The sequence below is a fragment of the Lissotriton vulgaris genome, chromosome 10 (assembly GCF_964263255.1).
Source record: "Lissotriton vulgaris chromosome 10, aLisVul1.2, whole genome shotgun sequence".
NCBI classification, from domain to species: domain Eukaryota; kingdom Metazoa; phylum Chordata; class Amphibia; order Caudata; family Salamandridae; genus Lissotriton; species Lissotriton vulgaris.
In genome coordinates this window covers 252,967,457-252,973,492 of record NC_141698.1, presented here as the reverse complement: position 1 = coordinate 252,973,492, position 6,036 = coordinate 252,967,457, and positions in this window count along the sequence as shown.

The following is a 6,036-nucleotide window of genomic DNA, read 5'->3' as shown; positions in this document are numbered from 1 at the left end:
TGATAAATTAAGGGAGGAAGGTTTATGCTACATTTATTGGGAATCATAAAAATTAGGACTAACAGATTTTAACATCTTCATTTTAGCACATCCCTATCAGTTAACCTCTGGAGAACTCCAGAATGTTATGATCAACCCCACACCTTCAAATAAATGTATAAGTCTCAAATGTGTGACTTACCATATAAATTGAAAGAGGCTTGCAAAGCTGATGATTGGATTTTCTTTTTTTTCTCAGCAACGCAGAGATATTCTTCTCTGCAATACTGCCTCCGCTGGCCATTCAGTATAATCTGCAGATGGGAAAGTCCACTGTTAGTCCATTATTAGAACTTGAATATTGCCAAGTTAATGCAACACTATGAGAAAAATGTTTTATCAAGCGATAATAATGCTTTCTATGGCTTGTGTAATATTGTGAAAATTTAAAGCTCACTAAAAATTCAAATCTGAATATTAATCTCAACCTGGCATTCGTCTCCCAATCGTATGCCTCATTTGCTACCGCTCTCTACACAACTCTAGCACCTATATGAGGACGTAGATAGAAAGATCTGATTGGCAGCCAAGTGACAGTGCACCCTTCTTACTGGTATTCTTGTGGGTTATGGTACACCAATAGCAATTCAGTGGTCTGATAAATTAAGGGAGGAAGGTTTATGCTACATTTATTGGGAATCATAAAAATTAGGACTAACAGATTTTAACATCTTCATTTTAGCACATCCCTATCAGTTAACCTATGGAGAGCTCCAGAATGTTATGATCAACCCCACACATTCAAACAAATGTAGAAGTCTCAAATGTGTGACTTACCATATAAATTGAAAGAGGCTTGCAAAGCTGATGAATGGGTTTTCTTTTTTTTTTCCTGCGACGCAGAGAGATTCTCCTCTGCAATACTGCCTCCGCTGGCCATTCAGTATAATCTGCAGATGGAAAAGTCCACTGTTAGTCCATTATTAGAACTTGAATATTGCCAAGTTAATGCAACACTATGAGAAAAATGTTTTATCAAGCGATAATAATGCTTTCTATGGCTTGTGTAATATTGTGAAAATTTCAAGCTCACTAAAAATTCAAATCTGAATATTAATCTCAACCTGGCATTCGTCTCCCAATCGTATGCCTCATTTGCTACCGCTCTCTACACAACTCTAGCACCTATATGAGGACGTAGATAGAAAGATCTGTTTGGCAGCCAAGTGACAGTGCATCCTTCTTACTGGAATTCTTGTGGGTTATGGTACACCAATAGCAATTCAGTGGTCTGATAAATTAAGGGTGGAAGGTTTATGCTACAGTTATTGGGAATCATAAAAACTAGGACTAACAGATTCTAACATCTTCATTTTAGCACATCCCTATCAGTTAACCTCTGGAGAACTCCAGAATGTTATGATCAACCCCACACCTTCAAATAAATGTATAAGTCTCAAATGTGTGACTTACCATATAAATTGAAAGAGGCTTGCAAAGCTGATGATTGGATTTTCTTTTTTTTCTCAGCAACGCAGAGATATTCTTCTCTGCAATACTGCCTCCGCTGGCCATTCAGTATAATCTGCAGATGGAAAAGTCCACTGTTAGTCCATTATTAGAACTTGAATATTGACAAGTTAATGCAACACTATGAGAAAAATGTTTTATCAAGCGATAATAATGCTTTCTATGGCTTGTGTAATATTGTGAAAATCCAAAGCTCACTAAAAATTCAAATCTGAATATTAATCTCAACCTGGCATTTGTCTCCCTATCCTATGCCTCATTTGCTACCACTCTCTACACAACTCTAGCACCTATATGAGGACGTAAATAGAAAGATCTGTTTGGCAGCCAAGTGACAGTGCACCCTTCTTACTGGAATTTTTGTGGGTTATGGTACACCAATAGCAATTCAATGGTCTGATAAATTAAGGGTTGAAGGTTTATGCTACAGGTATTGGGAATCATAAAAACTAGGACTAACAGATTCTAACATCTTCATTTTAGCACATCCCTATCAGTTAACCTCTGGAGAACTCCAGAATGTTATGATTAACCCCACACCTTCAAATAAATGTATAAGTCTCAAATGTGTGACTTACCATATAAATTGAAAGAGGCTTGCAAAGCTGATGATTGGATTTTCTTTTTTTTCTCAGCAACGCAGAGATATTCTCCTCTGCAATACTGCCTCCGCTGGCCATTCAGTATAATCTGCAGTTGGAAAAGTCCACTGTTAGTCCATTATTAGAACTTGAATATTGCCAAGTTAATGCAACACTATGAGAAAAATGTTTTATCAAGCGATAATAATGCTTTCTATGGCTTGTGTAATATTGTGAACATTTAAAGCTCACTAAAAATTCAAATCTGAATATTAATCTCAACCTGGCATTCGTCTCCCAATCGTATGCCTCATTTGCTACCGCTCTCTACACAACTCTAGCACCTATATGAGGACATAGATAGAAAGATCTGTTTGGCAGCCAAGTGACAGTGCACCCTTCTTACTGGTATTCTTGTGGGTTATGGTACACCAATAGCAATTCAGTGGTCTGATAAATTAAGGGAGGAAGGTTTATGCTACATTTATTGAGAATCATAAAAATTAGGACTAACAGATTTTAACATCTTCATTTTAGCACATCCCTATCAGTTAACCTATGGAGAACTCCAGAATGTTATGATCAACCCCACACATTCAAACAAATGTATAAGTCTCAAATGTGTGACTTACCATATAAATTGAAAGAGGCTTGCAAAGCTGATGAATGGGTTTTCTTTTTTTTTTCCTGCGACGCAGAGAGATTCTCCTCTGCAATACTGCCTCCGCTGGCCATTCAGTATAATCTGCAGATGGAAAAGTCCACTGTTAGTCCATTATTAGAACTTGAATATTGCCAAGTTAATGCAACACTATGAGAAAAATGTTTTATCAAGCGATAATAATGCTTTCTATGGCTTGTGTAATATTGTGAAAATTTAAAGCTCACTAAAAATTCAAATCTGAATATTAATCTCAACCTGGCATTCGTCTCCCAATCGTATGCCTCATTTGCTACCGCTCTCTACACAACTCTAGCACCTATATGAGGACGTAGATAGAAAGATCTGTTTGGCAGCCAAGTGACAGTGCATCCTTCTTACTGGAATTCTTGTGGGTTATGGTACACCAATAGCAATTCAGTGGTCTGATAAATTAAGGGTGGAAGGTTTATGCTACAGTTATTGGGAATCATAAAAACTAGGACTAACAGATTCTAACATCTTCATTTTAGCACATCCCTATCAGTTAACCTCTGGAGAACTCCAGAATGTTATGATCAACCCCACACCTTCAAATAAATGTATAAGTCTCAAATGTGTGACTTACCATATAAATTGAAAGAGGCTTGCAAAGCTGATGAATGGGTTTTCTTTTTTTTTTCCTGCGACGCAGAGAGATTCTCCTCTGCAATACTGCCTCCGCTGGCCATTCAGTATAATCTGCAGATGGAAAAGTCCACTGCTAGTCCATTATTAGAACTTGAATATTGCCAAGTTAATGCAACACTATGAGAAAAATGTTTTATCAAGCGATAATAATGCTTTCTATGGCTTGTGTAATATTGTGAAAATTTCAAGCTCACTAAAAATTCAAATCTGAATATTAATCTCAACCTGGCATTCGTCTCCCTATCCTATGCCTCATTTGCTACCGCTCTGTACACAACTCTAGCACCTATATGAGGACGTAGATAGAAAGATCTGTTTGGCAGCCAAGTGACAGTGCATCCTTCTTACTGGAATTCTTGTGGGTTATGGTACACCAATAGCAATTCAGTGGTCTGATAAATTAAGGGAGGAAGGTTTATGCTACATTTATTGGGAATCATAAAAATTAGGACTAACAGATTTTAACATCTTCATTTTAGCACATCCCTATCAGTTAACCTCTGGAGAACTCCAGAATGTTATGATCAACCCCACACCTTCAAATAAATGTATAAGTCTCAAATGTGTGACTTACCATATAAATTGAAAGAGGCTTGCAAAGCTGATGATTGGATTTTCTTTTTTTTCTCAGCAACGCAGAGATATTCTTCTCTGCAATACTGCCTCCGCTGGCCATTCAGTATAATCTGCAGATGGGAAAGTCCACTGTTAGTCCATTATTAGAACTTGAATATTGCCAAGTTAATGCAACACTATGAGAAAAATGTTTTATCAAGCGATAATAATGCTTTCTATGGCTTGTGTAATATTGTGAAAATTTAAAGCTCACTAAAAATTCAAATCTGAATATTAATCTCAACCTGGCATTCGTCTCCCAATCGTATGCCTCATTTGCTACCGCTCTCTACACAACTCTAGCACCTATATGAGGACGTAGATAGAAAGATCTGATTGGCAGCCAAGTGACAGTGCACCCTTCTTACTGGTATTCTTGTGGGTTATGGTACACCAATAGCAATTCAGTGGTCTGATAAATTAAGGGAGGAAGGTTTATGCTACATTTATTGGGAATCATAAAAATTAGGACTAACAGATTTTAACATCTTCATTTTAGCACATCCCTATCAGTTAACCTATGGAGAGCTCCAGAATGTTATGATCAACCCCACACATTCAAACAAATGTAGAAGTCTCAAATGTGTGACTTACCATATAAATTGAAAGAGGCTTGCAAAGCTGATGAATGGGTTTTCTTTTTTTTTTCCTGCGACGCAGAGAGATTCTCCTCTGCAATACTGCCTCCGCTGGCCATTCAGTATAATCTGCAGATGGAAAAGTCCACTGTTAGTCCATTATTAGAACTTGAATATTGCCAAGTTAATGCAACACTATGAGAAAAATGTTTTATCAAGCGATAATAATGCTTTCTATGGCTTGTGTAATATTGTGAAAATTTCAAGCTCACTAAAAATTCAAATCTGAATATTAATCTCAACCTGGCATTCGTCTCCCAATCGTATGCCTCATTTGCTACCGCTCTCTACACAACTCTAGCACCTATATGAGGACGTAGATAGAAAGATCTGTTTGGCAGCCAAGTGACAGTGCATCCTTCTTACTGGAATTCTTGTGGGTTATGGTACACCAATAGCAATTCAGTGGTCTGATAAATTAAGGGTGGAAGGTTTATGCTACAGTTATTGGGAATCATAAAAACTAGGACTAACAGATTCTAACATCTTCATTTTAGCACATCCCTATCAGTTAACCTCTGGAGAACTCCAGAATGTTATGATCAACCCCACACCTTCAAATAAATGTATAAGTCTCAAATGTGTGACTTACCATATAAATTGAAAGAGGCTTGCAAAGCTGATGATTGGATTTTCTTTTTTTTCTCAGCAACGCAGAGATATTCTTCTCTGCAATACTGCCTCCGCTGGCCATTCAGTATAATCTGCAGATGGAAAAGTCCACTGTTAGTCCATTATTAGAACTTGAATATTGACAAGTTAATGCAACACTATGAGAAAAATGTTTTATCAAGCGATAATAATGCTTTCTATGGCTTGTGTAATATTGTGAAAATCCAAAGCTCACTAAAAATTCAAATCTGAATATTAATCTCAACCTGGCATTTGTCTCCCTATCCTATGCCTCATTTGCTACCACTCTCTACACAACTCTAGCACCTATATGAGGACGTAAATAGAAAGATCTGTTTGGCAGCCAAGTGACAGTGCACCCTTCTTACTGGAATTTTTGTGGGTTATGGTACACCAATAGCAATTCAATGGTCTGATAAATTAAGGGTTGAAGGTTTATGCTACAGGTATTGGGAATCATAAAAACTAGGACTAACAGATTCTAACATCTTCATTTTAGCACATCCCTATCAGTTAACCTCTGGAGAACTCCAGAATGTTATGATCAACCCCACACCTTCAAATAAATGTATAAGTCTCAAATGTGTGACTTACCATATAAATTGAAAGAGGCTTGCAAAGCTGATGATTGGATTTTCTTTTTTTTCTCAGCAACGCAGAGATATTCTCCTCTGCAATACTGCCTCCGCTGGCCATTCAGTATAATCTGCAGTTGGAAAAGTCCACTGTT